This window comes from Crocodylus porosus, unplaced genomic scaffold (assembly GCF_001723895.1).
Source record: "Crocodylus porosus isolate Cpor-Errol unplaced genomic scaffold, CroPor_comp1, whole genome shotgun sequence".
NCBI classification, from domain to species: Eukaryota; Metazoa; Chordata; order Crocodylia; family Crocodylidae; genus Crocodylus; species Crocodylus porosus.
The window spans coordinates 29,972,232-29,984,716 of NW_017728947.1; positions in this window are offsets into that span (position 1 = coordinate 29,972,232).

A 12,485-nucleotide genomic window follows, 5' to 3' on the forward strand; every position below is an offset into this window, starting at 1 on the left:
ATGTGATACAGGCCCAATATTCTTCTTCTTTGATCAAATTGCAACAGTTCAGATGATGTCAGAGTATTTTTGAGATATTTTACATTAACTCGGTCATATATAAGCACATGCAAAGCCTGTACACACATCATTTTAATCTACTGTGTCAGCACTGGCCACTGATTCCTTGCTCAAAATCAGTCAGGTATCACTTCTACAGTTTGCCTGAAATACACATGTTAACTATATGTCTTTACTTTTGACAATCCTGCCCTCACATACACTGGCTCTGCGGGCTGCCTTGCATTAACTTTAAGTGGGTAATTTTTTTATCAGTAAATGTGTTTTCCTTCTAGTCTCCTTATCCACTAATCTCAGATTACAAACTGTTCATCTCTCTTTTTGCATCTCATTGGGACAGACCTTTTAATGTTTTCTCTTCTGCCACAGCATGATGCACAGTTTTTGCTTAGAAATTATCATGAAGACAATTTCAAAGCATTAAGAACTTAGAGAAGTGGAAGATTTATCAGATACCAGAACTGATGGTTGTGGGAGCTAAAACATCCGTCAAATTCCACTACACTTACCTTTGTTTCAGTGCAGGAAACTCATGCTTTTTAGCTGGAGCAAAACAAAGCAAAGATTCACAAGAGGAAAGTAAAAGATTCAGTCTACATACAGGCTGGTAGAATTAATTTTGCTGTAATATTTATCAATTGCCATAGGAAGCAGAAGATTTAATTGATGGCTTTGTTTTCTGCCTTTTGTATGAGACATTTGTTCAGTCCAGGTCACTGCCCCCATCTTCAGATACTTCTGCTGGTTACTGTAGCTCTTGCTGAATTTTACATGCAAGGGAAGTTTAGGTTAGATATTAGGAAGAACTTTTTCACTAGGGGGATAGTAAAACAATGGAGCAGGTTACCAGAGAGGTTGTGGAATATACATCATCGGAGGTTTTTAAGACCTCAGCTGGACAAAGCTTTGGCTGGGATGATCTAGTTGGGGATAGTCCTGCTTTGAGCCAGGGGTTGGTCTAGATGACCTCCTGAAGTCCCTTCCAATGCTAATTTTCTATAATTCTATAACCACGATCTGAAATAAGGAAAATAAATCCCTTTACTGCTACTTTTTTAATTACTGTTGAATATTGTGCTTGTAAAAGATGATAGAGGAGAGTCTCTTTGTCCCAAAGAATGGGCATGGGCATGGGCATGGGCATGGAGAAGAACAGGTAATGTTTCCATGGACTACTCCCAAGCAATATGCCCCCACCATTACCTACTGTAATCTACGCTGTATATATTTTTCCATGTCTATTCAGTCTATGGCCTCTGTTGACTGCCAGTTATTTTGGTGTTTTAATGATGTGAATGCCAAGCCCCAAAAATCTAACCTAAATTCCATATCTCTAACAATCTCCATTATAAATCCTCTGTGATCTATGTTTATGGGTTATGTTGTAGTTATCAACCAAGTAATACAGAAGTAGAGCAGACTGTTGGAAAGATATAGTAGTATCACATCACAATGTGATGTCATAGCATGTTAAAACAGTATATTACAGGCTAAATAGGCAAAGGCAAAGAAGCTCTATCTTGACCTGTCTTTGGAGATTATTGGTTGTTTTCTACACCAGACTTTACTTGTTTTTTAAGGATGAGATTTTCAACGAAGCCTAATTCATATTGGAAGCCAGTGGGAGTTGGAAACCTTGAAAATCCCAGTCTGATTTTTTTAAATGCCAAATTTTAACTTCTCTAATAACTTTCAGTAATTAAGGACCAGGGAATCACAGAAAAATAGAGCTGGAAGTACCTCAGGAAGTCCTCTAGTCCAGTAATTCTCAACCTTTTTTGTACCAGGACCCATTTGTAAACATCAATGGCCAGTCCCAACCCAGTACCCCTCACTCCTGACCTGCTGCCCCCTGCCCTTAGGACCCAGCCCTCCAGTATGTGGGGCAGAGGGTAGGTATGTAGGGCAGAAGGGGTATCTGTAGTGCATGGGGAGCTGCAACAGTCACAGTTCCAGCCTGCAAGGGAAAAAACGTCTTGTAAGAGCCTGGTTAAATAGAGAGCTGGCAAGAAGTTCAACATTTACTTTTAGATCACCTCATTTTGGAAAATGAGAATGCCATTCTAGAGGGAACTGCAACAGCCAAAAATACAAGTTTAAATACAGGTTTATTCCCACAGCTTTACCACAACGGGCAGAAGACCTCTACATCGGCATTAAATGAAAAAACTAATGAAACATAATGAAACCTATCCAGACATGATAAAAAAAGGTGTTTCTAGTCCCTCAATAACAAAGTTCAAACAGCTCTTTAGCCTCACCATTAGTACCTTGTTTTCTTTGGGGCAGCTTTACCCACTGTGGGCAGGGAACCCCAGTTGCCACATATACGCAGACTGCTCCCTGAGCTTACCTCCCATGATACAGATTCAGTCTCTACTCTTCCTGTGTCTCAGTCCCACTCTCCATATAATTAATAAAGACATTAGTGTCCAGGAGAGGTCTCTGGGGAACCTCGCTTGATACCCCCTCCCAATTAGACATCCAACCATTGAACATGCTGATCCAACCAATCACATGTCCACAAATAGCAGTACCAATTAATACTACCTTTTGTCACAGGCACAAATTTGGGGCACTTGTGGTACAACCAAGGGCAGATGTCTGTTTGCTTTTACTTTGTGCCGACCTGAGTTTGCAGCATAAGTAACCTCCTCTTTCCCTATTCCAGGCTGATTATCTATTCCCTTATCCTTGCTGCCAGCTATCCTCATCTGATGGCTAACTTTATTTTTGAAGACTGAAATAAAAAAGGCATAGAGTACTTCTGCCTTTCTCACCTCATTCATTATTAGGTTGTCCTTCTCAATTGATGATTAAAAGAAAACTGTTCCTTTTACACAGGAAAAGTGAACCAATCTAAACACATGGAGCTCATTCTCCCCAGTCACTTACACCAAACTGGCCCCTACGAATGTGGTGAGAGGGAGAGGGCAAAGAATCTTTTAATAACATTCCATTTTGCAGGAACCATCCAACTCACTTTCCATCTTTGACTGGATCCTGCCACCACTGCAAACTCAACATTTTCCATGTTCGCTCATTCATACCTGCAATCCTGTTCATGTAGATGTACATGACCATCACCTGATTGTGAAACTTACTGTCCTTTTTGTGAAGCTTCTGCACCAGGGGTGGGAAAAATATGGACTGTGGGCTGGGTCCGGCCCACCAGGCCATTCTATCCAGCCCACAGGGCCCCTAAAAATTTTAGAAAATGTATATTTATCTGCTCCTAGCTGGCTGTCAAAGATGACAGGAACCAGGGCAGTAGGACCCAGGGGGAGCCGGCAGGAGCCAGTAACAAGGCCAGCCTGGCCTTACCTCCAAGGCCCCACAACCAGAAGTCTCTGCCTGCCACAGCATTTGGGTTGCTCCAGCACCACATGGCTCCATCTCCAGACTGTGGGAGCACAGGGCCCACACTGGTACCCCAGGGCCAGGAGTGGGAGGTTGGGTGTGCTGTGTGTGTTCATCCATGCAATGACAGAGGGGGAGAGAGAGACAGAGAGCAATGAGGGAGGAAGAGACACTCTGTGTGTGTGTGTGTACGCGTGCACGCGTGCATGTGTGTTCATAGGGCAACTCCCACATGCACACCCAACCATACACATGAACCCACACGCCTCTCACACTGCCATGCATGCACACCCCCACACCCACACCCCCTCACACCTTCCAGCCACCATCCCCCACACACAGCCCCCCACAAACCCCATACCCACCCACACACCACATATCCACACACATACCCACATGCTCCCTCACCCCACACTCACACCCTCCCCAATATCCCACACCCCACATACCCATGCACTAACAGCTCCCCACAAACCTATACCCACCCACCCACAGCCCCCAACAACATACAAGAGTAAGACTTCATTTTAAGCTATTGTGGGATCGCCTCTATGTACACTACACTAACACATGTACCAGGACAAAAATATTTTTTGAACTCAAATTAATGAATGTTGTAGAAGTTCGATTTTTAGAATATAATTGGTATTCTTCTGGTTCTGAGATGGCAAAACCCCTTGCTGAAAAGAATATTTCCAGCAGGGGGGAGGGGGAGAGGAGCAAGGGGAAGGACTTCTGGTGACAAAGGTCAGAGGTTAGGGGGCGGGACTTCCAATCACAAGATGGCGACCAAGGGGCGGGGCATCTTTCAAGGGGTGGAGCCACCAATGCATCCCTTAACAGCTTGGCAAAACTCAGTAAGTGACCCTCTGCCCGAAATAATTGCCTGCCCCTGTTCTACATGGATTGGAAAGCTTGGCACTTAAGTTGAAGAAAAACTTCCCAGCCAGGAAGGATTCACAAGAAGGAATCTGAGGAATTCAAACTCTGCTGTCAGTAGAGAATGAAGGATAGCTCCCCAACTGTTGGGTTGGTATGCTGAGACAAGCCTACTGGAAGCACTATCCAAGGAGGGCAATGATCAGAGAGTCTTAAAGTTCCCTTCAGCAAACTTAGGTATCTTCACTTACTATAAGAAGCCTTAACAAGGGTGGCAGATGGAATATGTTTCTCTCTGTAGAAACTTCAGAGAAACTGTCCATAAAAAATGTTTAATTACTGTTTCATTTCTCTTCTCCAGTGAAATACATACTGAAACACGGAGAATCAAACGGGCTCTGGGGCTGCTCAAATGGCATAACAAACTTTCTAATTTTAGTTTTTTGGAGAAACTTCCCTTCCTTCCCCATGACCTTCTCTTATTCTGTCTGGAATTTGGTAGATTTTATTATATGGGGAACTCAGTTGGGAGTCTGTACTTTCCAGACTCGTCCTACCTACTTTATGCTTCCTTTCATAGGATGAATCTATTTTAAACAAATGTAGTTCAGCAATTGCCCTGTAAGCTTTAATAGATTTGCTTAACCTCTAATGATTATAATGGTGCAATTACTTTAAGAAAAGTGGTATTGTCTAATTTTCTTACTAAACTGTCCCTTCTGTATACTAAAGATCAGGAGTGTTATGTGTAGGAAGTGGGGTGTACTTATTAAAATCCAGGCCCTGGTATTCTCAGTATATTTTACTGCTTCCACAATCTTATTTGGCCAACCTATGTCTCATGCTGCTGTCAGAAACAATTTCCATCCAAGAATTCTGTCTGACTTCTGCCAAATTAATGCTTTGGGCTCCCCCTGCTGCTCACGCAGTATCAATTAACCCAGAAACCTGGTTCCCCAAACTGAGCGGACAGCAAACATTGACACTGGTGATCTAGGATGTTTCAAGCATGATAAGAAGCTTTGTAATATGCCGTTGTTAAACACAAACAGCTGTGTTGATTTCAAATCCATTCAGAACAGGAGAGGTAGAGGAACACTCCAATTCTGACAAACAAAAAAGCACACAATGTACAGGGCTTTGATGTTGGGTTTCCATTCTTGCTTTTGCTCATTTGCTCAGTCTTGTACTGCTCATTTATGTGCAGTAGATCCAACTTTCCTTTCACTTACACTGGGATAAATATTCATCTTCACTGTACAACCACTGCCCCACCACTGTGAATGAAAGGTGAATCAGGAAAAAGTAGTAAAACTGAATTAAAGAAATAAAATTATTAATAACAAGGCATTGTTGCTAACTACGCTGATAATTCAGAACTGTTCGTGCAGCTAAATTCATTCCCAAGCTTGCAGATACATTTATCAATATTTCCTTTGTTCTCCAGGCATTACAGAAATACCTAATGTCTCAACATAATCATTTTAGTCTGTGTAAAGCTACCTAAAAATGTCAGCATGTGCTGTCGATACTGAAAGGCTTAATTGTTCCTGCAATGGCTGTCTTCTCAAACTTTACACTTCCAGAAGGCCAGTTTTCCTCTTGACTCTGGGCAAATTCACCCCTGGCATAACTCCATTAACTTAAGTGGAGTTATGACAAAGATGAATATGGCCCTATTTTTGGCACTGCAGTCATTTTACATATTCAAATCAATCTTTTGTCATGGATCACATTATTTAGAATACTGGTACTAAACGCCTGCCCTTCCAAGTTATATTCTTGCAACAGTCCCACTGAAGTCCAGACTCATATGAATAAGAATTACTTGCATGAGTGAGGGCTACAGATCAGGCTCCAGAGTTTTTCCATGAGCTTGAAGGAGAAAACACAGTTTGGTAGTTCAAGAAGCCTGATCTGGCATCACCCTTCCTGGCACCATGGCACTCATGTATAGGAGTTTTGATGCAAACCTATGGCAAATGAAAAAACTTGGTCATGGAAGACTTGTCTGTACCACAGAAGTGTTTCCTGCAATCAACGTTTAAGCTCCTTATATATTTATAACTTGGGATAAGCCCAATTCCCAGGTGCCTTTCTCTTTGTGCTGACATTTAGCATTTGTGCCAAGTGGGTGTAAAACGCAACTAAATCAAGGTGGTAGTCTTTTATATTCTGGTTGCACAGATGCCAGTGCCTACAAAATGCAGAAAGCATTAAAGAAGCAGGCTCATTCTGTCAACATACAAAATGTCTTAAGAATAGTGTACTAGCATTTGCACCACACTTAAATCCATATGTGCTTTGAGATAATTGCTTTTTCTCAAGCAGGCATTGGAAGGCTCATTTAATGTGAAGTGGTTTGTGACCTCCAATTTCATAAGAGTGAGAAATATAATTTTAGAATATGGGTACACTGCAGACACAGATGTGAGTTCTATATAGTATACCCTTGATATATATATAGCATAGAGATACCTGTTTGTTTCAAACTAGCCACCAGGGGCACATCCACACATGCAAGCACATGCTCTTGCAGCAGCTCAAATAGAAGCAGTACAAATTTGAGCTGGGGCTTTTTGCCTCAGCGCACGCACTCAGACATGCACTTTGGTGTGAAGCAAATTGTGCCACTAGGGGCAAAATAACCCTGCCTGGCTCCTCCCAGATCTGCAGCCAGAGGGAGCTACAGCCTGGGGCCAGCATCTGTGCTGTCTCCAACAGTATAAAAAGCTGCCCTGTCCTGGCCTCATTCATACAAAAAGCTGCCCTGGCAAGCTTCTCGGGGCTACTCACTCTCTGGAGCTTCTGGGGCCCAGCCAATTGATACCTGGGGACACTACCCCTTGTGCCAGCTGGACTGCTGCAGCAGCATCCCAAATCCATTTTTTAAAATACCCCAAAATCCATGTTCTTCCACATTTAAAACAAAAAAAACACTCTACACACACACACACACACACACACACACACACATCTAGAGAGAGAGAGAGAAAGAGACAGTGATAAGTTGGATAATGCTTTATTGGTATATTTACAATGTTAAAGCAACTTGGAAACCTACCAGTGTCTCTATCATCATGAAAAAATAAATTCTAAATACCTATATGTGATTTTTGGTTTTCTTCACACACGATGGGTGTGTGATGGGGGGATGTGGTGTTTATAGAAAGGGAGTGATAAGGGTATGGGGAAAGGCGGGTGGGTAGATGTGGAGGGATGTGGATTGGTCTGCAGGTAGGAGTGGGGCAATTGTTGGGGGGCACTGTGGGTGTGGGGGAACTTGTGTGGGGGCTGCTCAGGAGGAGTGGGTCCCCTGGCCCCCACAGGGTGCAGGCTCCCCAGCACATGGAATGCCTCCACCCTGCCCAGGGTCCCAGCTTCCCCCTGGAGGGTCCCAGCCCCCCTGTGCAGGGTCCCAGGCACCCTGGAGGCCCCCCACCAAGGGTCCCAGCTCCCCCCCGGAGGGCCACAGCCCCTATCCCCCACAGGGTCCCAGCCCCCCTGCCCAGGACCAATAACTAACTTTTAACAGCAGCAGTGGGAGGACCATGTGCTGAGCCCAGCCTGGTGCTTCTGGCCCTGGGGCTGCTATTGCCACCTAGCCGGGCTGGTCTTGTGGCAGCAGGACCCAATGCGGCATGTGGCAACCGTGTGCCAGGCCCAGCCGGGTCCTGGGCCCCCTCTGCAGCCCAGTTCAGGTTTGCACCAGAGCGGGTCACACAGCTCCGGGAGGCGCACACAGGAACCATGCCTCCCGGAGTCCTGTGACCTGCTCCAGTGCAAAGCCAGAATAGCAAGCCACATGAGGCTTCGCCAGGTCCTACTCTCCCCCCCCCGCCTCCAGGCACAGGAGACAGAGGCGGCAGCTGGCCCTGGGGCCCAGCCTAGGCTGACAGGAGCTGGTGTGGCATGAGGTTCCCATGTGCCACACTGAGTCCTGCCATGGCCGGGCCCTTCCTATAGCTTCAGGACCTGGCCCAGTGCACAGGGATCACGTGGAGCTGAGCTGGGTCCTGCTGGCCCTGGGGCTTCTTGTGCTGCCTGGTAGCTGGGCAGCATGAGCAGCCCCAAGGCCGGCAGGACCCGGCTCAGCTCTGTGTGAACTCTACGTTCTGGGCCAGGCCAGGGAACAAGAGCCACCTGGGGCCAGCAGGACACAGCTCAGCTCTGCACAGTCCCCACACACCGGGCTGGGCCATGGATTATGTGCAGCTCATGCATCCCTGGGAGGCTCGTGCACCCTGGCCCAGCCCGGTGCATGGGAACCATAAGAAGCTGAGCTGCGTCCTGCCAACCCCAGGCAGCTCGTGTTTTCTGGCCTAGCCTGGCACGTGGGGACCACATGAAGCCAAGCCGGGTCCTGCCAGCCTTGGGGCTGCTCGTGCCACCCGGCTGCCAGGCAGCACAAGTAGGCCCAGGGCCAGAAGGACCTGGCTCAGCTCCACGCATTTCCCACACACTGGGTCAGGTCCTGCAGCTATAGGAAGGGCTGGGCTGTGGCAGGACCCACTGTGGCACACAGGAACCTCCTGTCAGCATGGGCTGGGCCCCAGGGCTGGCTCCTACCTCTGCCCCCTGTGGGGTGGGGATGAGGACCTGGCCTAGCCCCATGTGGCTCACTAGTCTGGCCTTGCACTGGAGTGGGTCACAGGGCTCTTTGCAGCACTTTTCAGCCCAGCTCATCACCCCCATTCCTCCAACACTGCCAGGGCCGGCAGGAAGGCCACAGGGTTATCATCTTCATGTGAGATCCTGCAACAGCAGCCTCAGCAGCAGGGACTGCCCTTTGCACTATGAGGTACGGAGTACAGACCAGAGGTCAGGAGGGGAAGACAAAAGAAAGACCAGGGCACACCAAGAAAGGTCCGGCCCCAGTACTCTTGAGTAGCATCAGCTAAATCAGTGCTTCTCCACTTTTTTTTTTTAAGTTCTCAAGGTTCCCCTCCATACCTTTTCTGAATTTACATCTCAGTGATTTTCAGTGGGGCACTGCAAAATTCAGAAAAGTTATGGAGGAAAGAAAATGTATTTGGTGCCATTTTTTAACAGTGCATCTCAGCACTGATATGATTTCCTCTGGCAAGGAAATGAAATATGTGATTTGTTTTCAAAAACACACACACGCATATGCACACACACCCCTTTTCAGGTGTAAGAGTGAAGTGTACTCCCCATTTTAATCTGGAAAAAAGTGTGCCCCAGGTATCAAAAGTCTGGAAAACACTGCCCTAACCTTAAGAACATATCAGGATGACTTCACATTGGATACAGCATTGCTGAGGAACTTAGCCATCATCTTTCCTGTCCCCACGAGTTCAGCAAAAGCAAGTATCCCATTTTGTTGTTCTTCCCATCTCTCTCTTGAGAAGTCTTAAATAAGGACCTCATTTTCTCATGCTGTCAGTCCCACATGCCAATCTATTTCCCTACTAGTTCTTCTCTACTCTTGCCTTCATCTGCATATATGCATCAAATTCAGCCACTTACTTTGTCAGCTAAACAAGTGGTCAGAGCTCAGTTTGAGAGAACGTTTAGAGAATAGTTCAGGAAAAGAAGCTACAATCCTGGCAATGAGAGGTGGCAGTATATTTTGACTGGCTCCATACAATTCTGTCAACCAGTCCTAATACACAGAAATCCTCCCATATTAAGGTACCCCACCAATTTAATGAACCCTATTAAATAGAGCAAAATACCCCAGCTCAGTGTTAACCTGCTTCCTGTGAAGGCATCACTGACACCATCCAAATTAAAAATATGTGAAGTCAGACTCTCAGTTGCCATAAATCAATATACTGTAGTTCCACTGATGCCAACTTGAAAACATCGGCTTAAAATATAATAATTTATCACAATCCCACTAAATTTCTTTGGACTGTTTTTCTGTTTACTTTGCCGCTGAATACCAAAGAATATACATCTCTTGTCCATTCAGCCTACTCCTCCCTAGTTCATTCTGGATCCATTACAAATCCCTCTTGTTATGCCTGCCAACTGGCAGAAAGATACTAGAAGAAATTAGCAAAGTCCCCCATATCCAGACCTTGCTAAGTGTACATCCTGCACAAGACAGAGCCAAGACTCAAACCCTGGACCCAAACAGCAAGAAGCAATTCTTCCATTTGAATAAAAAAGTTAGACATCCTGTAGGACAGCCACTAGGCACTAAGCACAGCTGGAAGTCACATACCACTCATCAAAACAGTTACTTGGTGATGAACTGTTATACTACAAAGAGTGGATCTGGTTACTTCTGTATGTATTAGGCAAGTGGAACAGGGCATTTAGAGAAAAATAAGTAAAAAGTCTGTCTCCAGTATCTGGATAGTTAAATAGTGATGGAAAAGAAAATGTAGCAAAGACAGTTTAAGAAAAATATATTATTGGGAAATTTGGCTGACCATCTCCAGAGCTCCATTAAATATTGCTGGGTGCAGCTGTAATTTTTACAAAACATGAAAACAAACCTTCAAATCATCCATTCAGTGTAATACTTGCTCCCCTGAAGTCAGTGGAGTTAGGAAGTTCAATTGAATTACTCTGAATTTATGAGAATGTAACTGAGATCAACTTTAGACCACCATGATGCAGACAGAGAGAGAGCAAGGGAGAGATTTTCAGGGATCATTGCTTGTACCTTTCAACCTCTTATAATTAGTATATGTAGGTATATATTTTCAAGGCTCTTCTTTCAAGGAAAACCTTTTTCTATTTTCCTTCACTTTTTAAAATGTAGTTTGTTCCTCTCAATCAGATTTCTCACACCTATAATTCTTGTAAGGCCCAATGACTTGCTCTTTCAAGATCAAGCTTAAGGCAGGGTATATTTGCACCTTACAGGCTAATCAAAGCAAACATATATGTAACACAGGCTTTCATGGGCTGAAGTTCACTTCATCAGATGATCAGCAACTTGTGAGAGAGAGATATATTTATATATATATATATATATATATAAATCTACTTTGGTTAGTCCTGAGAGGTACAGAGGTCCCCATCTGTCACCAGGACCCCTCGGCACGCAAAGTCTACTGCCTACCCGGAGCAAGATTCAGGACATGAAGGGGATGATCCAGGCAGTGATCCAGCCCATGGTCCTAATCCATGTGGGTACTAATGATGCAGCCAGGAGAAGCCCTGATGGCGGACTACCATGCTCTGGGGGGCGTGCTGAAGGAGGTAGGTGCACAGGTGGTTTTCTTTTCTGTCCTACCAGTGAGCAGACGTGGAAGATGGCATGTGGCGTGCATCGCAGAAACCAACTGGCGGCTTCGGAAATGGTGTCTCAAGGTGGGCTTTGGCTTCCTCAATGACCCGCACATCGCGACAAGAGACATTCTTGGATGGGATAGGCTCCACCTTTCCCCTAAAGGTAAGCATGTGTTTTCTTCTAGGTTGGCGTATCTCCTCTGGCGGGCTTTAAACTAGGCTCGTTGTGGGAAGGGGAAGATGAGGGCGGAGGAAGCCTTGGACTGCCAAACCAAGCAACACCCACAAGTACAGTCCAGCCTAGACCAACAAGCGGAACTTATACACAGGTAAGCAACAGGGGCCTGGGCAATGCTGAAAGTAGGGGGCCAGTGCACACATCCTCAGGAGGCCTCAAATGCCTCTACACAAATGCCTGTAGTATGGGAAACAAGCCAGAGGAACTTACCCTCCTGCTAGCTAACACCAACCCAGACATAGTGGGGCTCACTGAAACGTGGTGGGACCCAACGCATGACTGGGAGGTGAATATCAAGGGCTATAGGCTATACAGGAGGGGTAGGTAGGACAGAGAGGAAAGGTGGGGGCGTGGCACTCTACATTAAGGAGGAATACACATCCTCATCAATTAGCAAAGAGTCAGAGGAGGGGCACACTGAAGTGTTCTGGGTTAGAATACAAGGCAGTTAAGGGGAAACAGATTTAACAGTGGGGGTCTACTACAGACCACCCAACCAAGGAGAAGAGCTAGGCCAGGTATTCTTAAGTCAGCTCACAGAGGTAGTTAGGTCTAAGGTCATCATGGTCTAAGGTCATGGGTGACCTGAACTTTCCAGACATCTGCTGGGAAGAGCAGTCAGCCAGGTCTGACCGCTCACATAGGTTCCTAGCCCAAATGCAGGACCTCCATCTAACTCAGGAGGTGCACAACCCCACCAGGGGAGATGCCTTGTTGGACCTGGTGCTGGCCACCG